This window comes from Saccostrea echinata, unplaced genomic scaffold (genome assembly GCF_033153115.1).
Source record: "Saccostrea echinata isolate AGI-Se365-2 ecotype Australia unplaced genomic scaffold, CSIRO_AGI_Sech_v1 ptg000001l, whole genome shotgun sequence".
Taxonomy (NCBI): domain Eukaryota; kingdom Metazoa; phylum Mollusca; class Bivalvia; order Ostreida; family Ostreidae; genus Saccostrea; species Saccostrea echinata.
The window spans coordinates 39580031-39605521 of NW_026889750.1; the positions used below are offsets into that span (position 1 = coordinate 39580031).

The 25491-nt window shown below is 32.4% G+C and overlaps 1 long non-coding RNA gene across 8 annotated transcripts; it reads right to left on the reverse strand.

The window, feature by feature from the left end:
* Positions 1-6711: 6711 nt before the first annotated feature.
* Positions 6712-24064, reverse strand: LOC133191496 (uncharacterized). Of its 8 annotated transcripts, XR_009721711.1 has the most exons (8): positions 23715-24064; positions 21286-21434; positions 18857-19005; positions 16428-16576; positions 13999-14147; positions 11570-11718; positions 9141-9289; positions 6712-6860 (listed from the first exon to the last, which is right to left on the reverse strand). It is a non-coding gene; the product is annotated as an uncharacterized LOC133191496 (long non-coding RNA). The 8 variants fall into 8 exon arrangements; XR_009721710.1 differs by lacking the exon at positions 23715-24064 and having other exon boundaries at positions 18857-18998; positions 21286-21720; XR_009721713.1 differs by lacking the exon at positions 23715-24064 and having other exon boundaries at positions 16428-16569; positions 21286-21720.
* Between the last annotated feature and the right edge of the window lie 1427 nt (positions 24065-25491).

A 25491-nucleotide genomic window follows, 5' to 3' on the forward strand; every position in this document is an offset into this window, starting at 1 on the left:
TGCTACAATTATAGTCACATTTCTATATTGAAAATCAGTTTGTGTATCATTGAGTGAATATTTTGAACAGCATGTAATGCAATTTTATAAGCTGAACTCATGATCTGCTGTTTTACAGTGACAAGAATCCCCCACCCTTCCCAAAAAATGTAAATGGCGCTCATTAGCTTTTATTGTCGTTTCTATTAAAAAAAAGATTGCAGTTTTACTCGCAAACGTTATTTATGCTTTAATAATAAAAATAAAATATAGATAATGCAATAAATAAGACTGAAATAAGGGCAAAATAAAAATTCTGAAGTGCAAAGACCGACCGTGAAGCGAATACCCATTTCCTCGAGATGGATGTAAAAGGCACTCTTAATGGCGCATGAGAAATTATTCCAGATTTTCTTACAAACAATATATATATATATATATATATATATATATATATATATATATATATATATATATATATATATATATATATATAGACCAAATAATATGCTGTGATTTCGATGTATCGGGTTAATTGAGTAAAATACGTAAAAATTAGAGAGCACCTTAACAAGTAGATTGCAACATTATTTATGCATTAGAAATTTAAAAAATAGAAAATGGAATAAATGATACCCAAACAAGAGCAAAACAAGCTAATTCAGAGAGTTTGTGTCCCCATTATTATGAATTATTTCATCATGATTGTAAGTCATTGTCAATTCTTAACATTTGTAACCCTGACCTTCTTGGAGAGGACTTGTATAGGCCATGCCTGATGTCCAATCCAATTATGTAAACTGACTTTACATAATAAAATACTGATTAAATTAATCGTGTCCCCAGCTGAAGGAAAAAACAAGATGGTAGAAGAACTGGACAAATTTTGCAGATGGAGACAGAAAAAAGGAAAGAAAAAAAAAGGCTGGTCAACCTTGACCTTTCAGCTTTTGTCCTTAAAGTCAACAGGAGTCTTTTTTAAAGTTAAAGAAATTAATGACCTAAAGTTTCATTGCATAAGCTTACAGAAAAACTAAAATTATTTATCTGAAATCTATATATGCAACATATATTTCTGGCCTTGAACTTTGGACCTTTGGTTTATTTTTTTTTTTTTGACAATTCTTTTTGTGATATAAAATTTCATTGCAAAAGCTTAATGACTTTTAAAGATATTACCCGGAAACGAAAGTGTTACACACAAACAGAATGAGTGGATTTATGACCTTGACCTTTGACCTCAAAATCAAAAGAGATCATCTTTAGGCCACAGAGATTGTAATATGAAATACATGTATTATTGCAAAAGCTCAAAGGCTGCTCGAGATCGTTCTCATAACGTCAGTGGTCCTGGATCAACACGTTGCCGTTGGACCCCTGACAAATTTCATTCGATATCTTGCGGGCTGACTGCAACGACGTCTTTTGGGAAAATTACAAATCTTGATTGTTTTTAGTATCTCTCAACCAATCACATTAAGCCTTTTGGTGATGAACAATGCATAACATGTGCATTTTATGTGTCAACTGATCCTTTCTGTTTATATTATGTGTCTACTTTAATTTGATTGGTGCTTCTCAGTGAGAGAAGCAAGCCCAAATAAAATGTATGAAAGAAGATGGGTGAACAAGGCGGGCGAAGTGCCTATAGTGCGACAGACATGAAGTGAAAAATAAAATCCCAATTATATAAAAATTTTCTTTGATATTTCATCTAACATTAAAGTATATTTTATGCTAAATCTCTACAATTTACAAAAATCTCACAAAGACTGAAATTATTTGCCTACGAAATAGCATACACACACTTAAGAGGACAAAAAGGATCATTTTCACACACTTTAACAAAATTTTTCGATATGAGTGGGTCTTCGCTCCATTTTTTTGAAAGTTGATCCTAAAAGTTTGCATAAAAATATACATTGTTTGGTTTACAAAAACATGGAGCAAAGACCCACTATACCTTAAAAGTACACTTTTATGACAAAGCATTCGCATCTTTCCGAGAAATACTTGAAGTCCATTAAGTCAAGGGTCATATCACATACATGATTTAAATGCCACTATTCGTCAGGAGCTGCGTGGCGTAGTGGTTAGCGTGTTAGTCTCAATACAGTATGATACTACGGATTTTTATTGTTAGGGGTTCGAATCCCACGAATACCATTTTATTATTTTAATAAAAGAATAATTTTTTCCGAGATCTTTTTTCTCAGAAAAGTTTTGTTGATCATAATTTAATAAATTTGAATAATGAGAACTTTATTTTAAAGACTTAATTCATAAATTGAATATGATTTTATTAATATCGGAAGCTATAGGCATTCTGACCTTTATGAACTTTAACTGTTTGACCTCAAAATCAATAGGGGTCTTCTTTAGGCCATACGGAGATGTGATATAAAATTTTATTGCAAAAGTTCAAAGGCCTCTTGAGATATTGTCCGGAAACAAGAGTTACACAAAGACAGACATACGACTAGTCTCGGGTTACCCAAGAGTTTATCCGTTTACACTTCTTTCAACGAAATAGAAAACCCGTGGGTTACCGACAATGCTCTTGGGTGGAATCTTTGTAGACAAATTGTTCAACCGACAAGTTTTCTAACAAGAATAATAAATTATCGAGTAGAAATATTTTTTTTCGCAGAAGAATAACAACTTATCGAATAGGAATCACATTTTATCGAATAGGAATGATATATTTTAGAACTATAAGAATAACTAGATGAGATCTCGTTGCGAGCAACGAGTAGGTCTTCCATTAGATTTCTGATAAGATCTTGATTGGGAAATTTTGATTGATAAAAGAAAGTAAAAAATCTTTAAATGAAAAAAAATGTTCATGTCAATTCTTCAAAATATGTTTAGTAACACATTAAAGACTGAAATCTATCAATTTCAAACAACTTCCGGTCTTTTTCATTCATTTCCGGTATGACCGGAAGTACTCAAAATGACTTTTAACTCCTCACTGAGTGTGGAGGAATCATCCCTCAAAGTTTCGAGGAAAAATGAGCATTTTTTCGCTTACTTCCGGTTTGGAAGAAATCACCTCCGGTGGAAATAATATGACTCGAAACAGTCTATTTGCCTCTATTATAAACATTTCAAAAAGAAAAAAATAAAAATTTGCATATTTTTAAACTACTTCCGGTGGACAACGGACGTCACGGCAACAAAAGCGAAACACGTTTCTCAATTCTACGAGTCACAATCTATCATCCCTGAAAGTTTCAAGACTCAATCTCAAACCGTTTTTGAGAACACTCGCGGACAAAATGCCACTTTAAAAATGGAAAATTGGCCGTATCTCGCGACCGGAAGTGACGACGGCAAAATAAAAAAAACGCATTAAGTTCAGATGACTTGCCATCGTTGCTGAAAGTTTCATGAAAATCTATCCAGGCGTTCTCGAGAAATCGTCTGCACAAAATCGGTAAGAAAAAAAAATAATAATAATAGTGGAAAAGAAACAACAGAATCAGTAGAAGGTCTTCCGTTGGAAACGGAAGACCTTAATAATAACTAGAAACTCATTGCGAGCAATGAGAGGTCTTCCGTCCGATTCTGAAAATAAAAAGGAAAATTCAAGCTGAAAAAGTGATAAAAGAAATTCAGACACTCTGGAGATTTAACCCTGGTCGTCAGCGTGAAAATCCAACGTGCTAACCATTAACCATTCACTTTTTTGCATCACTTCCTATCACGATCGGAAGTAACGGAGATACAAGATTTTCTCACGATTCAAATAAACTAATGACTGACTATCAGTCCTGAAAGTTTTAGACTTCAGTCGTTTACTGTTGCCGACCAATATTGTGAGAATAAATTCTAATTTGAGGAAGGTAAACACACGATTAGAAGTGAATTTGATAAAAATTTCTGACTTTTCTCTAGACATTTGCAGTACCTACAACATACATAAAATTATTTCAAGCACTTTATCGATAAGAAATATTTATGAGAAAGTTAAATATAAAAATAGCGTAGTTTATGTCCTTAAACTGGAAATTGACGGGGTTTTTTTTCCGGTAGAATCTAACATATTTCAAAACAGTGAAAGAGATGCAATAAAGTGATGCAAGTTTAAATTTAAAAAAGAAAAGTTGAATTTTTTTTATTTCTTTGATCACTTTCTATGACAAGCGGAAGTGACGACTGATGCGTTTAATCCAAATGGTTTCGCTTACTCCTCAAAGTCTATTACTCATAAAAGTTTGGTGTTTTAATCTTTTACCTGTTGATTGAAACAAATTGTCATAAAAATATTGGCATGGATTTATTTCAATTTTTATTCGTAGTTACTAAATGCTGCTTCTTTCATACAACCTAGAAACTGATCTCAGTCGGTCTACCTTTCAGCATATGTCACATCTTTGCCTTTCCCAGCACACTGAGCATAACTATGGTAAATGAAGACCTGTTGGCTCTTTGTTTCCTGAATACAATGTACAACAAAGCCATTTCTTTCTTGCTGTATAGATGATTCTACCCATTGAAGGAAGTACACGTGCTCTTTGTTTACTTCTGTAAACATATGCTTTATTGGTTTTCATCGCTTAGAGAATTCTACACGGGAGATCACTCTCAATCACTATTTAATAAGTGAAAAAACCCATGTATTTAACCTTTTTTCTCAGGAAAACTTTGACTTACCAATGTCCGTAAAATATAACATGGGTCCTTCACAAAAATGCAAGGATTTTTAAAGATTTATTTAAAACAAATGAAAATAGCGCGGGATTCACACAGAAAAAAACATCACTTATAAAGATGGAAGCGTAAATTAGAGCTAAAAAATGAAAAAGAAAATTCAGACATAATCGGGATTAAACCCGAAATGGTAGAACACCGTTGAGTGTGCGAGGTACCAGCCACCCGAGGAGCTCCGAGTGCCGACCTGCTCGTCGGAGTTTACGGAGACAGCCGCCATTTTGGACCCGCTTCAAATTTTAAAATGCAAATATCTAGAGTTTGGATTTATCAATTTTTAAACAAATTATGTATTAAGCCTTTTTTAGAAATGTCTCTATTAACCCTACCAAAATCGAAGAAAAATATTGAAAAACAAAAAAGTTAGAAAATTCGACTTTTTAAATTCGCATCCGGTAACCACCGGAAGTACCGACGACGAACAAAAAGTCACATCCCGGCTAGGATTTATCACGATATATAATCCCTGAAAGTTTCACATTGATATATTTTACCGTTCTTGAGATTATCCGCGGACAAAATGTCTTTTTAAATTCAGAAAATGGTCTGTAACTTGGCACCGGAAGTGATTTTCCAAAAAATCTCTCGGATAAAATAACTTACAACACATTGTTCCTGCAAATCTCATTAAAATGCATCTAGTAGTCTTTGAGAAATCGCTTGCACAAAATTAAATGGTCAGAAAAATAATAAGAAGAAGAAGAAACAGTAGAATCACTATAAGGTCTTCCGTGCAGACGGAAGACCTTAACAAAATTTTTGAATAGGAATAACAAAAAGTAATGCACCATAGCTCATAACTGGGACGCCACCTATTGCCGGTGGTAGGTTGCTTTAGATCGTGCCAGCACTACTGCGGTACGGGATCATGGTTTATACAGTTTCCTCAGCAGTACCAGTCTCCTGATCCCTCAGGAGATTTAAATCAGTAGTGTAAGGATTGTTTCCTTACTATGCCATCACAACGCAATATGCAGGCGACCATAACAATTTGTATGAAAGATCTCAATCAAAATTCGATCCAGCGATAGGTTTTTTTTTGCAAGCATGGCAACATAAGACCACTGATAATTTTAATTTGCAGAATGCTGCCTATTTAACCTAGAACACTCAATTTTTGGTCAGTAGGCTGTCTCGGTTTAAAAATTGATCGTACTCGGAACATGCTCTTTGTACTGAATCAATTTCGAAACATAAACACCAAAATGCACGTACGTGATAGTGGAACATTACTGGAAAAACTGAAATACTAGTAGTTCCACTTTGTCATATAGTTTAGTTGTTAGTTTGTCATTAAGGTCTATAATCAGTAGAACATCTAAAGATGAAACAGGTGTAGCCAACAATGCGATATCTTTAATTTCTAGTTTATTGCATAAGTGTTTGAATATGTCTGCTTCACAAATAATGGAGCACAATTGGTTCCCTTTGCAATTCCAGCATGGAAATGGATTAACGTCTATTTTATACATATATTTGCATGCATTTTTCTTCATAGCCAGAGTGATGGCTTTTCTATGATTGCAAATGTAAATCTCAGAAGCTATTTAAATGCATTTTATAAGTTATGTCTCTGATCTCAGGTCGCAAGGGGTAATGCAAGTTAAAAGTAAAATGCAGTTCTGTGACATTTGTTCAAAACAATGTCTAAGTAATACCCGAGTAGAAATAGTTTTGAATATCAATATTTTCATTCAGCATATTACACAAAAATCAGTAAACTTCACTTTTGTTCTATGAATAAAAAAGACTAGACTGGTACCCTGACATTGGGTAACGGGCGCAATTCCTAGGTAATTCCTAGCGGCAGCGACTGGAATCAAGGGCAGAGAACCAGAGCTATAAAAAAGACTAGCACTGGTTCTCTGCCCTTGATTCCAGTCGCTGTCGCTAGGAATTACAGGTATCACACCGGTAATTGTTTTCACTATATGTTTCTATATAGGAAAAAAATTCTTAAAAAATCAGGTAAATTAATTCATGAAAAAATATTTAGCAGGAAGTATAAAACATTACCTCTCTCATTAGCCGAGTCCAAAAAACAGGGTACCTACACGGCATTTTCTGATTTTTTCCATCTGCAAACAGGGCTACCCTCAAATCCACGTGTTTTCAATGTGTTTATAAACAGCTCCAGTGCACCCCAGGAAGTAGCCTCCTATGCCCTGAAAAAAATAGTTCCTGTCAAAAAACTGTATTTATTTACAAAGTACATTAAATTTACTAGGCACAGGTACCAAAGTTGTAAAAATAGCCTGGAAGAAAATTAAAAAAATTATCAAAAGAAAGAAAAATTAATTTTATATGTATGGAACTACAATTGACTAAGTTCATTTTGATTGGTCAATTACCGGTGTGATACCTTGAAGGACCCTTGAAGTTGTCAGATTTTTTTCATTTTTGCACCTGAGATTTCTTAAATAACTGCCACCAACATCCTTAAGTTTGGTGATCTAATTCCCCTTATTGCTGGAGATATATGCATTTATCTCCCTTACTCCAGAGCAGTCTAGAATACACACAGAGCACTCTGACAGAAGTTTTTTTGTGCATATTTTGAAGCAGAATTTCATCATTAATAGACTAAGTCTGGCAAACAATTTCTTATCCGTGGAGAGTATATACATTGTTCTTCACAACAAACAAAAAATAGTTCACAAGTCTGAGACCATTATGCAATTATTACATAACAAAATTGCATTTTGCCCTCCTAAGAATGACAGAATTCACAGAAATTGTTAAATATTAGACTGATAATAAAATCTGCATCTGGTCAATTTATGTTCCAAATAAAGCCTAGGTACTTGTCTACAAGCTGATGTGCAGAAGTTTATCTAAAAGCTGTGTTGTAACACAGGGCAGTCCAAATGATATCAGCACCTAGGGAGAATCTGGACAGCTCTGACACTCCATTAAACTTGCTTTGATGATAAGAAAATGGAGGAAACAATTCAGATGTAATTTATTGTTTGGATTTATGTAACTGGCTTTCTCTGCAGACACAAATTAGCCATGAAATTCCAATTGAACATGCATAATTATCCTCTTTTCATTGAATTACTCAGGAATTCCAAAGGTGTTTGATGAATTTGCATGATTAATTCAAGATTACAGCTTTTTGTTTCACCAAATTTACATAAAAATTCAACATTTAAATTCCAAAATATAAATCTTAAACATTTTTATGAGTTTTAACACTTTCAAATGTGAAAAAATGCAACAAAAAGACTAATATCAGGCCATCCTACATGGTTCTTGGGGGTGGGTGGGTGTACAAAAACTGCTGATAAAATTTATAGGAAGTGACATAAGAAAAACAGGACACTTTATTAGCTGAATTATGGTTATTCTGATATTTTGATTGTGTAAATATGTCAAATTTCTTCATCACTTTAATTTGTAATTTATTAATATTTCAGTATATTAATATGCTTAACAAATCATGCTGAAATAAGCATCCTGACTGAGACTTAATTTAAAAGAGAGGGTCAAAACCTACATAAAAGTGCTAACATGACAAAACACATTCTCCGACAAACTGAAAAATCATGGATGTCAGCTGCGTAAGCATGCAAAAAGTCCAGAGAACCATAACAGGCATACCATGGTGCTAAGTGACATTCTGTACTACATGTGTGCTACATGATTAGAACTCTGAATAAGTATTCACTCTCATGCCCTGACAGTATTTATGCATTTTTTGGTCATAAGCTTCTTATTTTTGAAAAATTCTAAATAAATTTTACTTGTGCATTTTTTTTATTAGACAAATTTACCTCATTTCATTATTTATATTCCTCCACTGCTGTAATACATGCATCACTTCAGGCGAATAAAATGAAAGTAAATCCACTCTCTGTAAAATTTATCACTCTGTGAAAAAATGTTTTACTTCTTCACATTTTATCGCAGTTGTCACTTTTGTTGAAAACTCATTCGCAAACCCAGAATTAGTCTTTTCTTGAAAAAATCAGCCTAGAGTACTTTTACGGCAAAGTCTGTAGACACTATAATTGACTGCGGTCAGGTGGTGCACATAGTTTAAAGTCATCTAAAATAAAAAACCAACATTTTCTAACTTCTTTCTACATGTCAGATGCATAATCCTACTTTGAAAGTCATAATTTAAAGTTTTGAGGGTAAAACATGATATATTATAAGTATTTTTCACAGAAATCTCTAAAAATTCAATTCAACCCTACTTCTAATTTTTAAAATATGTGCTTTCACACAGAAAGTTCATAAAATGACATATTTTGTTGAAATATGCCTTTTAAAAATTAAAACAACCTTTTATATTGATGCAGATGATTTTACACAATCTCCTTCAAGGTATCACACCGGTAATTGTTTTCACTATATGTTTCTATATAGGAAAAAAATTCTTAAAAAATCAGGTAAATTAATTCATGAAAAAATATTTAGCAGGAAGTATAAAACATTACCTCTCTCATTAGCCGAGTCCAAAAAACAGGGTACCTACACGGCATTTTCTGATTTTTTCCATCTGCAAACAGGGCTACCCTCAAATCCACGTGTTTTCAATGTGTTTATAAACAGCTCCAGTGCACCCCAGGAAGTAGCCTCCTATGCCCTGAAAAAAATAGTTCCTGTCAAAAAACTGTATTTATTTACAAAGTACATTAAATTTACTAGGCACAGGTACCAAAGTTGTAAAAATAGCCTGGAAGAAAATTAAAAAAATTATCAAAAGAAAGAAAAATTAATTTTATATGTATGGAACTACAATTGACTAAGTTCATTTTGATTGGTCAATTACCGGTGTGATACCTTGAAGGACCCTTGAAGTTGTCAGATTTTTTTCATTTTTGCACCTGAGATTTCTTAAATAACTGCCACCAACATCCTTAAGTTTGGTGATCTAATTCCCCTTATTGCTGGAGATATATGCATTTATCTCCCTTACTCCAGAGCAGTCTAGAATACACACAGAGCACTCTGACAGAAGTTTTTTTGTGCATATTTTGAAGCAGAATTTCATCATTAATAGACTAAGTCTGGCAAACAATTTCTTATCCGTGGAGAGTATATACATTGTTCTTCACAACAAACAAAAAATAGTTCACAAGTCTGAGACCATTATGCAATTATTACATAACAAAATTGCATTTTGCCCTCCTAAGAATGACAGAATTCACAGAAATTGTTAAATATTAGACTGATAATAAAATCTGCATCTGGTCAATTTATGTTCCAAATAAAGCCTAGGTACTTGTCTACAAGCTGATGTGCAGAAGTTTATCTAAAAGCTGTGTTGTAACACAGGGCAGTCCAAATGATATCAGCACCTAGGGAGAATCTGGACAGCTCTGACACTCCATTAAACTTGCTTTGATGATAAGAAAATGGAGGAAACAATTCAGATGTAATTTATTGTTTGGATTTATGTAACTGGCTTTCTCTGCAGACACAAATTAGCCATGAAATTCCAATTGAACATGCATAATTATCCTCTTTTCATTGAATTACTCAGGAATTCCAAAGGTGTTTGATGAATTTGCATGATTAATTCAAGATTACAGCTTTTTGTTTCACCAAATTTACATAAAAATTCAACATTTAAATTCCAAAATATAAATCTTAAACATTTTTATGAGTTTTAACACTTTCAAATGTGAAAAAATGCAACAAAAAGACTAATATCAGGCCATCCTACATGGTTCTTGGGGGTGGGTGGGTGTACAAAAACTGCTGATAAAATTTATAGGAAGTGACATAAGAAAAACAGGACACTTTATTAGCTGAATTATGGTTATTCTGATATTTTGATTGTGTAAATATGTCAAATTTCTTCATCACTTTAATTTGTAATTTATTAATATTTCAGTATATTAATATGCTTAACAAATCATGCTGAAATAAGCATCCTGACTGAGACTTAATTTAAAAGAGAGGGTCAAAACCTACATAAAAGTGCTAACATGACAAAACACATTCTCCGACAAACTGAAAAATCATGGATGTCAGCTGCGTAAGCATGCAAAAAGTCCAGAGAACCATAACAGGCATACCATGGTGCTAAGTGACATTCTGTACTACATGTGTGCTACATGATTAGAACTCTGAATAAGTATTCACTCTCATGCCCTGACAGTATTTATGCATTTTTTGGTCATAAGCTTCTTATTTTTGAAAAATTCTAAATAAATTTTACTTGTGCATTTTTTTTATTAGACAAATTTACCTCATTTCATTATTTATATTCCTCCACTGCTGTAATACATGCATCACTTCAGGCGAATAAAATGAAAGTAAATCCACTCTCTGTAAAATTTATCACTCTGTGAAAAAATGTTTTACTTCTTCACATTTTATCGCAGTTGTCACTTTTGTTGAAAACTCATTCGCAAACCCAGAATTAGTCTTTTCTTGAAAAAATCAGCCTAGAGTACTTTTACGGCAAAGTCTGTAGACACTATAATTGACTGCGGTCAGGTGGTGCACATAGTTTAAAGTCATCTAAAATAAAAAACCAACATTTTCTAACTTCTTTCTACATGTCAGATGCATAATCCTACTTTGAAAGTCATAATTTAAAGTTTTGAGGGTAAAACATGATATATTATAAGTATTTTTCACAGAAATCTCTAAAAATTCAATTCAACCCTACTTCTAATTTTTAAAATATGTGCTTTCACACAGAAAGTTCATAAAATGACATATTTTGTTGAAATATGCCTTTTAAAAATTAAAACAACCTTTTATATTGATGCAGATGATTTTACACAATCTCCTTCAAGGTATCACACCGGTAATTGTTTTCACTATATGTTTCTATATAGGAAAAAAATTCTTAAAAAATCAGGTAAATTAATTCATGAAAAAATATTTAGCAGGAAGTATAAAACATTACCTCTCTCATTAGCCGAGTCCAAAAAACAGGGTACCTACACGGCATTTTCTGATTTTTTCCATCTGCAAACAGGGCTACCCTCAAATCCACGTGTTTTCAATGTGTTTATAAACAGCTCCAGTGCACCCCAGGAAGTAGCCTCCTATGCCCTGAAAAAAATAGTTCCTGTCAAAAAACTGTATTTATTTACAAAGTACATTAAATTTACTAGGCACAGGTACCAAAGTTGTAAAAATAGCCTGGAAGAAAATTAAAAAAATTATCAAAAGAAAGAAAAATTAATTTTATATGTATGGAACTACAATTGACTAAGTTCATTTTGATTGGTCAATTACCGGTGTGATACCTTGAAGGACCCTTGAAGTTGTCAGATTTTTTTCATTTTTGCACCTGAGATTTCTTAAATAACTGCCACCAACATCCTTAAGTTTGGTGATCTAATTCCCCTTATTGCTGGAGATATATGCATTTATCTCCCTTACTCCAGAGCAGTCTAGAATACACACAGAGCACTCTGACAGAAGTTTTTTTGTGCATATTTTGAAGCAGAATTTCATCATTAATAGACTAAGTCTGGCAAACAATTTCTTATCCGTGGAGAGTATATACATTGTTCTTCACAACAAACAAAAAATAGTTCACAAGTCTGAGACCATTATGCAATTATTACATAACAAAATTGCATTTTGCCCTCCTAAGAATGACAGAATTCACAGAAATTGTTAAATATTAGACTGATAATAAAATCTGCATCTGGTCAATTTATGTTCCAAATAAAGCCTAGGTACTTGTCTACAAGCTGATGTGCAGAAGTTTATCTAAAAGCTGTGTTGTAACACAGGGCAGTCCAAATGATATCAGCACCTAGGGAGAATCTGGACAGCTCTGACACTCCATTAAACTTGCTTTGATGATAAGAAAATGGAGGAAACAATTCAGATGTAATTTATTGTTTGGATTTATGTAACTGGCTTTCTCTGCAGACACAAATTAGCCATGAAATTCCAATTGAACATGCATAATTATCCTCTTTTCATTGAATTACTCAGGAATTCCAAAGGTGTTTGATGAATTTGCATGATTAATTCAAGATTACAGCTTTTTGTTTCACCAAATTTACATAAAAATTCAACATTTAAATTCCAAAATATAAATCTTAAACATTTTTATGAGTTTTAACACTTTCAAATGTGAAAAAATGCAACAAAAAGACTAATATCAGGCCATCCTACATGGTTCTTGGGGGTGGGTGGGTGTACAAAAACTGCTGATAAAATTTATAGGAAGTGACATAAGAAAAACAGGACACTTTATTAGCTGAATTATGGTTATTCTGATATTTTGATTGTGTAAATATGTCAAATTTCTTCATCACTTTAATTTGTAATTTATTAATATTTCAGTATATTAATATGCTTAACAAATCATGCTGAAATAAGCATCCTGACTGAGACTTAATTTAAAAGAGAGGGTCAAAACCTACATAAAAGTGCTAACATGACAAAACACATTCTCCGACAAACTGAAAAATCATGGATGTCAGCTGCGTAAGCATGCAAAAAGTCCAGAGAACCATAACAGGCATACCATGGTGCTAAGTGACATTCTGTACTACATGTGTGCTACATGATTAGAACTCTGAATAAGTATTCACTCTCATGCCCTGACAGTATTTATGCATTTTTTGGTCATAAGCTTCTTATTTTTGAAAAATTCTAAATAAATTTTACTTGTGCATTTTTTTTATTAGACAAATTTACCTCATTTCATTATTTATATTCCTCCACTGCTGTAATACATGCATCACTTCAGGCGAATAAAATGAAAGTAAATCCACTCTCTGTAAAATTTATCACTCTGTGAAAAAATGTTTTACTTCTTCACATTTTATCGCAGTTGTCACTTTTGTTGAAAACTCATTCGCAAACCCAGAATTAGTCTTTTCTTGAAAAAATCAGCCTAGAGTACTTTTACGGCAAAGTCTGTAGACACTATAATTGACTGCGGTCAGGTGGTGCACATAGTTTAAAGTCATCTAAAATAAAAAACCAACATTTTCTAACTTCTTTCTACATGTCAGATGCATAATCCTACTTTGAAAGTCATAATTTAAAGTTTTGAGGGTAAAACATGATATATTATAAGTATTTTTCACAGAAATCTCTAAAAATTCAATTCAACCCTACTTCTAATTTTTAAAATATGTGCTTTCACACAGAAAGTTCATAAAATGACATATTTTGTTGAAATATGCCTTTTAAAAATTAAAACAACCTTTTATATTGATGCAGATGATTTTACACAATCTCCTTCAAGGTATCACACCGGTAATTGTTTTCACTATATGTTTCTATATAGGAAAAAAATTCTTAAAAAATCAGGTAAATTAATTCATGAAAAAATATTTAGCAGGAAGTATAAAACATTACCTCTCTCATTAGCCGAGTCCAAAAAACAGGGTACCTACACGGCATTTTCTGATTTTTTCCATCTGCAAACAGGGCTACCCTCAAATCCACGTGTTTTCAATGTGTTTATAAACAGCTCCAGTGCACCCCAGGAAGTAGCCTCCTATGCCCTGAAAAAAATAGTTCCTGTCAAAAAACTGTATTTATTTACAAAGTACATTAAATTTACTAGGCACAGGTACCAAAGTTGTAAAAATAGCCTGGAAGAAAATTAAAAAAATTATCAAAAGAAAGAAAAATTAATTTTATATGTATGGAACTACAATTGACTAAGTTCATTTTGATTGGTCAATTACCGGTGTGATACCTTGAAGGACCCTTGAAGTTGTCAGATTTTTTTCATTTTTGCACCTGAGATTTCTTAAATAACTGCCACCAACATCCTTAAGTTTGGTGATCTAATTCCCCTTATTGCTGGAGATATATGCATTTATCTCCCTTACTCCAGAGCAGTCTAGAATACACACAGAGCACTCTGACAGAAGTTTTTTTGTGCATATTTTGAAGCAGAATTTCATCATTAATAGACTAAGTCTGGCAAACAATTTCTTATCCGTGGAGAGTATATACATTGTTCTTCACAACAAACAAAAAATAGTTCACAAGTCTGAGACCATTATGCAATTATTACATAACAAAATTGCATTTTGCCCTCCTAAGAATGACAGAATTCACAGAAATTGTTAAATATTAGACTGATAATAAAATCTGCATCTGGTCAATTTATGTTCCAAATAAAGCCTAGGTACTTGTCTACAAGCTGATGTGCAGAAGTTTATCTAAAAGCTGTGTTGTAACACAGGGCAGTCCAAATGATATCAGCACCTAGGGAGAATCTGGACAGCTCTGACACTCCATTAAACTTGCTTTGATGATAAGAAAATGGAGGAAACAATTCAGATGTAATTTATTGTTTGGATTTATGTAACTGGCTTTCTCTGCAGACACAAATTAGCCATGAAATTCCAATTGAACATGCATAATTATCCTCTTTTCATTGAATTACTCAGGAATTCCAAAGGTGTTTGATGAATTTGCATGATTAATTCAAGATTACAGCTTTTTGTTTCACCAAATTTACATAAAAATTCAACATTTAAATTCCAAAATATAAATCTTAAACATTTTTATGAGTTTTAACACTTTCAAATGTGAAAAAATGCAACAAAAAGACTAATATCAGGCCATCCTACATGGTTCTTGGGGGTGGGTGGGTGTACAAAAACTGCTGATAAAATTTATAGGAAGTGACATAAGAAAAACAGGACACTTTATTAGCTGAATTATGGTTATTCTGATATTTTGATTGTGTAAATATGTCAAATTTCTTCATCACTTTAATTTGTAATTTATTAATATTTCAGTATATTAATATGCTTAACAAATCATGCTGAAATAAGCATCCTGACTGAGACTTAATTTAAAAGAGAGGGTCAAAACCTACATAAAAGTGCTAACATGACAAAACACATTCTCCGACAAACTGAAAAATCATGGATGTCAGCTGCGTAAGCATGCAAAAAGTCCAGAGAACCATAACAGGCATACCATGGTGCTAAGTGACATTCTGTACTACATGTGTGCTACATGATTAGAACTCTGAATAAGTATTCACTCTCATGCCCTGACAGTATTTATGCATTTTTTGGTCATAAGCTTCTTATTTTTGAAAAATTCTAAATAAATTTTACTTGTGCATTTTTTTTATTAGACAAATTTACCTCATTTCATTATTTATATTCCTCCACTGCTGTAATACATGCATCACTTCAGGCGAATAAAATGAAAGTAAATCCACTCTCTGTAAAATTTATCACTCTGTGAAAAAATGTTTTACTTCTTCACATTTTATCGCAGTTGTCACTTTTGTTGAAAACTCATTCGCAAACCCAGAATTAGTCTTTTCTTGAAAAAATCAGCCTAGAGTACTTTTACGGCAAAGTCTGTAGACACTATAATTGACTGCGGTCAGGTGGTGCACATAGTTTAAAGTCATCTAAAATAAAAAACCAACATTTTCTAACTTCTTTCTACATGTCAGATGCATAATCCTACTTTGAAAGTCATAATTTAAAGTTTTGAGGGTAAAACATGATATATTATAAGTATTTTTCACAGAAATCTCTAAAAATTCAATTCAACCCTACTTCTAATTTTTAAAATATGTGCTTTCACACAGAAAGTTCATAAAATGACATATTTTGTTGAAATATGCCTTTTAAAAATTAAAACAACCTTTTATATTGATGCAGATGATTTTACACAATCTCCTTCAAGGTATCACACCGGTAATTGTTTTCACTATATGTTTCTATATAGGAAAAAAATTCTTAAAAAATCAGGTAAATTAATTCATGAAAAAATATTTAGCAGGAAGTATAAAACATTACCTCTCTCATTAGCCGAGTCCAAAAAACAGGGTACCTACACGGCATTTTCTGATTTTTTCCATCTGCAAACAGGGCTACCCTCAAATCCACGTGTTTTCAATGTGTTTATAAACAGCTCCAGTGCACCCCAGGAAGTAGCCTCCTATGCCCTGAAAAAAATAGTTCCTGTCAAAAAACTGTATTTATTTACAAAGTACATTAAATTTACTAGGCACAGGTACCAAAGTTGTAAAAATAGCCTGGAAGAAAATTAAAAAAATTATCAAAAGAAAGAAAAATTAATTTTATATGTATGGAACTACAATTGACTAAGTTCATTTTGATTGGTCAATTACCGGTGTGATACCTTGAAGGACCCTTGAAGTTGTCAGATTTTTTTCATTTTTGCACCTGAGATTTCTTAAATAACTGCCACCAACATCCTTAAGTTTGGTGATCTAATTCCCCTTATTGCTGGAGATATATGCATTTATCTCCCTTACTCCAGAGCAGTCTAGAATACACACAGAGCACTCTGACAGAAGTTTTTTTGTGCATATTTTGAAGCAGAATTTCATCATTAATAGACTAAGTCTGGCAAACAATTTCTTATCCGTGGAGAGTATATACATTGTTCTTCACAACAAACAAAAAATAGTTCACAAGTCTGAGACCATTATGCAATTATTACATAACAAAATTGCATTTTGCCCTCCTAAGAATGACAGAATTCACAGAAATTGTTAAATATTAGACTGATAATAAAATCTGCATCTGGTCAATTTATGTTCCAAATAAAGCCTAGGTACTTGTCTACAAGCTGATGTGCAGAAGTTTATCTAAAAGCTGTGTTGTAACACAGGGCAGTCCAAATGATATCAGCACCTAGGGAGAATCTGGACAGCTCTGACACTCCATTAAACTTGCTTTGATGATAAGAAAATGGAGGAAACAATTCAGATGTAATTTATTGTTTGGATTTATGTAACTGGCTTTCTCTGCAGACACAAATTAGCCATGAAATTCCAATTGAACATGCATAATTATCCTCTTTTCATTGAATTACTCAGGAATTCCAAAGGTGTTTGATGAATTTGCATGATTAATTCAAGATTACAGCTTTTTGTTTCACCAAATTTACATAAAAATTCAACATTTAAATTCCAAAATATAAATCTTAAACATTTTTATGAGTTTTAACACTTTCAAATGTGAAAAAATGCAACAAAAAGACTAATATCAGGCCATCCTACATGGTTCTTGGGGGTGGGTGGGTGTACAAAAACTGCTGATAAAATTTATAGGAAGTGACATAAGAAAAACAGGACACTTTATTAGCTGAATTATGGTTATTCTGATATTTTGATTGTGTAAATATGTCAAATTTCTTCATCACTTTAATTTGTAATTTATTAATATTTCAGTATATTAATATGCTTAACAAATCATGCTGAAATAAGCATCCTGACTGAGACTTAATTTAAAAGAGAGGGTCAAAACCTACATAAAAGTGCTAACATGACAAAACACATTCTCCGACAAACTGAAAAATCATGGATGTCAGCTGCGTAAGCATGCAAAAAGTCCAGAGAACCATAACAGGCATACCATGGTGCTAAGTGACATTCTGTACTACATGTGTGCTACATGATTAGAACTCTGAATAAGTATTCACTCTCATGCCCTGACAGTATTTATGCATTTTTTGGTCATAAGCTTCTTATTTTTGAAAAATTCTAAATAAATTTTACTTGTGCATTTTTTTTATTAGACAAATTTACCTCATTTCATTATTTATATTCCTCCACTGCTGTAATACATGCATCACTTCAGGCGAATAAAATGAAAGTAAATCCACTCTCTGTAAAATTTATCACTCTGTGAAAAAATGTTTTACTTCTTCACATTTTATCGCAGTTGTCACTTTTGTTGAAAACTCATTCGCAAACCCAGAATTAGTCTTTTCTTGAAAAAATCAGCCTAGAGTACTTTTACGGCAAAGTCTGTAGACACTATAATTGACTGCGGTCAGGTGGTGCACATAGTTTAAAGTCATCTAAAATAAAAAACCAACATTTTCTAACTTCTTTCTACATGTCAGATGCATAATCCTACTTTGAAAGTCATAATTTAAAGTTTTGAGGGTAAAACATGATATATTATAAGTATTTTTCACAGAAATCTCTAAAAATTCAATTCAACCCTACTTCTAATTTTTAAAATATGTGCTTTCACACAGAAAGTTCATAAAATGACATATTTTGTTGAAATATGCCTTTTAAAAATTAAAACAACCTTTTATATTGATGCAGATGATTTTACACAATCTCCTTCAAGGTATCACACCGGTAATTGTTTTCACTATATGTTTCTATATAGGAAAAAAATTCTTAAAAAATCAGGTAAATTAATTCATGAAAAAATATTTAGCAGGAAGTATAAAACATTACCTCTCTCATTAGCCGAGTCCAAAAAACAGGGTACCTACACGGCATTTTCTGATTTTTTCCATCTGCAAACAGGGCTACCCTCAAATCCACGTGTTTTCAATGTGTTTATAAACAGCTCCAGTGCACCCCAGGAAGTAGCCTCCTATGCCCTGAAAAAAATAGTTCCTGTCAAAAAACTGTATTTATTTACAAAGTACATTAAATTTACTAGGCACAGGTACCAAAGTTGTAAAAATAGCCTGGAAGAAAATTAAAAAAATTATCAAAAGAAAGAAAAATTAATTTTATATGTATGGAACTACAATTGACTAAGTTCATTTTGATTGGTCAATTACCGGTGTGATACCTTGAAGGACCCTTGAAGTTGTCAGATTTTTTTCATTTTTGCACCTGAGATTTCTTAAATAACTGCCACCAACATCCTTAAGTTTGGTGATCTAATTCCCCTTATTGCTGGAGATATATGCATTTATCTCCCTTACTCCAGAGCAGTCTAGAATACACACAGAGCACTCTGACAGAAGTTTTTTTGTGCATATTTTGAAGCAGAATTTCATCATTAATAGACTAAGTCTGGCAAACAATTTCTTATCCGTGGAGAGTATATACATTGTTCTTCACAACAAACAAAAAATAGTTCACAAGTCTGAGACCATTATGCAATTATTACATAACAAAATTGCATTTTGCCCTCCTAAGAATGACAGAATTCACAGAAATTGTTAAATATTAGACTGATAATAAAATCTGCATCTGGTCAATTTATGTTCCAAATAAAGCCTAGGTACTTGTCTACAAGCTGATGTGCAGAAGTTTATCTAAAAGCTGTGTTGTAACACAGGGCAGTCCAAATGATATCAGCACCTAGGGAGAATCTGGACAGCTCTGACACTCCATTAAACTTGCTTTGATGATAAGAAAATGGAGGAAACAATTCAGATGTAATTTATTGTTTGGATTTATGTAACTGGCTTTCTCTGCAGACACAAATTAGCCATGAAATTCCAATTGAACATGCATAATTATCCTCTTTTCATTGAATTACTCAGGAATTCCAAAGGTGTTTGATGAATTTGCATGATTAATTCAAGATTACAGCTTTTTGTTTCACCAAATTTACATAAAAATTCAACATTTAAATTCCAAAATATAAATCTTAAACATTTTTATGAGTTTTAACACTTTCAAATGTGAAAAAATGCAACAAAAAGACTAATATCAGGCCATCCTACATGGTTCTTGGGGGTGGGTGGGTGTACAAAAACTGCTGATAAAATTTATAGGAAGTGACATAAGAAAAACAGGACACTTTATTAGCTGAATTATGGTTATTCTGATATTTTGATTGTGTAAATATGTCAAATTTCTTCATCACTTTAATTTGTAATTTATTAATATTTCAGTATATTAATATGCTTAACAAATCATGCTGAAATAAGCATCCTGACTGAGACTTAATTTAAAAGAGAGGGTCAAAACCTACATAAAAGTGCTAACATGACAAAACACATTCTCCGACAAACTGAAAAATCATGGATGTCAGCTGCGTAAGCATGCAAAAAGTCCAGAGAACCATAACAGGCATACCATGGTGCTAAGTGACATTCTGTACTACATGTGTGCTACATGATTAGAACTCTGAATAAGTATTCACTCTCATGCCCTGACAGTATTTATGCATTTTTTGGTCATAAGCTTCTTATTTTTGAAAAATTCTAAATAAATTTTACTTGTGCATTTTTTTTATTAGACAAATTTACCTCATTTCATTATTTATATTCCTCCACTGCTGTAATACATGCATCACTTCAGGCGAATAAAATGAAAGTAAATCCACTCTCTGTAAAATTTATCACTCTGTGAAAAAATGTTTTACTTCTTCACATTTTATCGCAGTTGTCACTTTTGTTGAAAACTCATTCGCAAACCCAGAATTAGTCTTTTCTTGAAAAAATCAGCCTAGAGTACTTTTACGGCAAAGTCTGTAGACACTATAATTGACTGCGGTCAGGTGGTGCACATAGTTTAAAGTCATCTAAAATAAAAAACCAACATTTTCTAACTTCTTTCTACATGTCAGATGCATAATCCTACTTTGAAAGTCATAATTTAAAGTTTTGAGGGTAAAACATGATATATTATAAGTATTTTTCACAGAAATCTCTAAAAATTCAATTCAACCCTACTTCTAATTTTTAAAATATGTGCTTTCACACAGAAAGTTCATAAAATGACATATTTTGTTGAAATATGCCTTTTAAAAATTAAAACAACCTTTTATATTGATGCAGATGATTTTACACAATCTCCTTCAAGGTATCACACCGGTAATTGTTTTCACTATATGTTTCTATATAGGAAAAAAATTCTTAAAAAATCAGGTAAATTAATTCATGAAAAAATATTTAGCAGGAAGTATAAAACATTACCTCTCTCATTAGCCGAGTCCAAAAAACAGGGTACCTACACGGCATTTTCTGATTTTTTCCATCTGCAAACAGGGCTACCCTCAAATCCACGTGTTTTCAATGTGTTTATAAACAGCTCCAGTGCACCCCAGGAAGTAGCCTCCTATGCCCTGAAAAAAATAGTTCCTGTCAAAAAACTGTATTTATTTACAAAGTACATTAAATTTACTAGGCACAGGTACCAAAGTTGTAAAAATAGCCTGGAAGAAAATTAAAAAAATTATCAAAAGAAAGAAAAATTAATTTTATATGTATGGAACTACAATTGACTAAGTTCATTTTGATTGGTCAATTACCGGTGTGATACCTTGAAGGACCCTTGAAGTTGTCAGATTTTTTTCATTTTTGCACCTGAGATTTCTTAAATAACTGCCACCAACATCCTTAAGTTTGGTGATCTAATTCCCCTTATTGCTGGAGATATATGCATTTATCTCCCTTACTCCAGAGCAGTCTAGAATACACACAGAGCACTCTGACAGAAGTTTTTTTGTGCATATTTTGAAGCAGAATTTCATCATTAATAGACTAAGTCTGGCAAACAATTTCTTATCCGTGGAGAGTATATACATTGTTCTTCACAACAAACAAAAAATAGTTCACAAGTCTGAGACCATTATGCAATTATTACATAACAAAATTGCATTTTGCCCTCCTAAGAATGACAGAATTCACAGAAATTGTTAAATATTAGACTGATAATAAAATCTGCATCTGGTCAATTTATGTTCCAAATAAAGCCTAGGTACTTGTCTACAAGCTGATGTGCAGAAGTTTATCTAAAAGCTGTGTTGTAACACAGGGCAGTCCAAATGATATCAGCACCTAGGGAGAATCTGGACAGCTCTGACACTCCATTAAACTTGCTTTGATGATAAGAAAATGGAGGAAACAATTCAGATGTAATTTATTGTTTGGATTTATGTAACTGGCTTTCTCTGCAGACACAAATTAGCCATGAAATTCCAATTGAACATGCATAATTATCCTCTTTTCATTGAATTACTCAGGAATTCCAAAGGTGTTTGATGAATTTGCATGATTAATTCAAGATTACAGCTTTTTGTTTCACCAAATTTACATAAAAATTCAACATTTAAATTCCAAAATATAAATCTTAAACATTTTTATGAGTTTTAACACTTTCAAATGTGAAAAAATGCAACAAAAAGACTAATATCAGGCCATCCTACATGGTTCTTGGGGGTGGGTGGGTGTACAAAAACTGCTGATAAAATTTATAGGAAGTGACATAAGAAAAACAGGACACTTTATTAGCTGAATTATGGTTATTCTGATATTTTGATTGTGTAAATATGTCAAATTTCTTCATCACTTTAATTTGTAATTTATTAATATTTCAGTATATTAATATGCTTAACAAATCATGCTGAAATAAGCATCCTGACTGAGACTTAATTTAAAAGAGAGGGTCAAAACCTACATAAAAGTGCTAACATGACAAAACACATTCTCCGACAAACTGAAAAATCATGGATGTCAGCTGCGTAAGCATGCAAAAAGTCCAGAGAACCATAACAGGCATACCATGGTGCTAAGTGACATTCTGTACTACATGTGTGCTACATGATTAGAACTCTGAATAAGTATTCACTCTCATGCCCTGACAGTATTTATGCATTTTTTGGTCATAAGCTTCTTATTTTTGAAAAATTCTAAATAAATTTTACTTGTGCATTTTTTTTATTAGACAAATTTACCTCATTTCATTATTTATATTCCTCCACTGCTGTAATACATGCATCACTTCAGGCGAATAAAATGAAAGTAAATCCACTCTCTGTAAAATTTATCACTCTGTGAAAAAATGTTTTACTTCTTCACATTTTATCGCAGTTGTCACTTTTGTTGAAAACTCATTCGCAAACCCAGAATTAGTCTTTTCTTGAAAAAATCAGCCTAGAGTACTTTTACGGCAAAGTCTGTAGACACTATAATTGACTGCGGTCAGGTGGTGCACATAGTTTAAAGTCATCTAAAATAAAAAACCAACATTTTCTAACTTCTTTCTACATGTCAGATGCATAATCCTACTTTGAAAGTCATAATTTAAAGTTTTGAGGGTAAAACATGATATATTATAAGTATTTTTCACAGAAATCTCTAAAAATTCAATTCAACCCTACTTCTAATTTTTAAAATATGTGCTTTCACACAGAAAGTTCATAAAATGACATATTTTGTTGAAATATGCCTTTTAAAAATTAAAACAACCTTTTATATTGATGCAGATGATTTTACACAATCTCCTTCAAGGTATCACACCGGTAATTGTTTTCACTATATGTTTCTATATAGGAAAAAAATTCTTAAAAAATCAGGTAAATTAATTCATGAAAAAATATTTAGCAGGAAGTATAAAACATTACCTCTCTCATTAGCCGAGTCCAAAAAACAGGGTACCTACACGGCATTTTCTGATTTTTTCCATCTGCAAACAGGGCTACCCTCAAATCCACGTGTTTTCAATGTGTTTATAAACAGCTCCAGTGCACCCCAGGAAGTAGCCTCCTATGCCCTGAAAAAAATAGTTCCTGTCAAAAAACTGTATTTATTTACAAAGTACATTAAATTTACTAGGCACAGGTACCAAAGTTGTAAAAATAGCCTGGAAGAAAATTAAAAAAATTATCAAAAGAAAGAAAAATTAATTTTATATGTATGGAACTACAATTGACTAAGTTCATTTTGATTGGTCAATTACCGGTGTGATACCTTGAAAGGACAGGTAACCACCGCCGCCATGACAGTGGAAAATCTCACTGCTTTGTCGCGCATAGCAATTGCGCATTCTAAAAATAAATAGCATCCATGCTTGCGGAGAAGAATGTTAGGTGGATCCAGTGATCTAAATAACAGAGATAACAAAACGTAGCATATCTAAATTGAAGAATAAAACAATGAAAAACGTGGGGAATATTTAAATAACATGACAGTGACTGTATTGACTGAGTATATAGTTTACAAATGTCACAATGAACTCGAGAATGTTCCAATAGTGTTAACATTGCGATCATGACTCATAAACACATAAATATAGTGATTATGGATATATGGATTATGGAGAGGCGAGTTAAAAGCTATCATTCCGTGTAAACTTGAAAACATAAATAAAGTCAAAGAACATCTAGTGTCGTAGTGGAATCAATTTTTAACATACCAATGGGTGAATGGCAAATATGCAAGTTAATAATCATAGATTTGAGTTATTTAAATAAGGCCTATGATATCGCTTGCCAATGATTTTTAAGGCAGCACTTTGTAACGGTTTTAGATGGTTAAAATCCGTCTACTTTCTTTGTTAACAGCAGTGTGGACATATATGGCAAGAAATTGGTACTGTGTTTTGAGGTCATACTTTTGTACCCTAGGGTACATCCCCTATTTATCCTTTAGCAATAAGGTTACAAAAAGGTTACAGTATAAAACCATTGAAAAATGAAAGTAGAAAATTTCTGAAGGACTGTTAACGTGACCTGGTTTCAGTGGGTACAGAGGTTACTTGTAATAATACGAATTCTACTTTTATTATTATATTATCTGGATTCTGAATGTAACCAGGGTACAGAAGGTACTATGGCTACATGATCATTCATTTATATTTCTAACATTTTACATTATTGACATATTATATGACCTTTGGTATGCAGCAACCAAGTTTCCTATTGACCTTATAAGCTTTGGAAACAAAGGGTCACAACCAAACATACATAGCACAGTGTAAGAGACCCAAAGAATATATTAAATGCAAAACTTAAACTGTAAAATTTCAGCTCCTTACCATATTTAATTATGATTAATAGTCCAATGTTCTTTAAAAATTATCAATTGACTTCAGCATTGCATGCTACACGGCCACCTGCTACCTATCACAAATTATTTACCTGTGACCCACTCTGATTGGCAAACACAAACTCATGCAGTGCCTGATGATGTACAGTATACACAAACCCATTTATCAAATAATAATTATAATGTATGTGTACTATTCATTGTGATCAGTGTTGTTTTCATAACAATTAATATTATTGCTGGAGGATTTTTAGTAACTGTTCTATATCAGGTCAGATTATATATATATAGTTTTATTTATTTTATCTATCTTTGATAAACAAAACTAGTAATATCATAATAATTAAGTTTGAA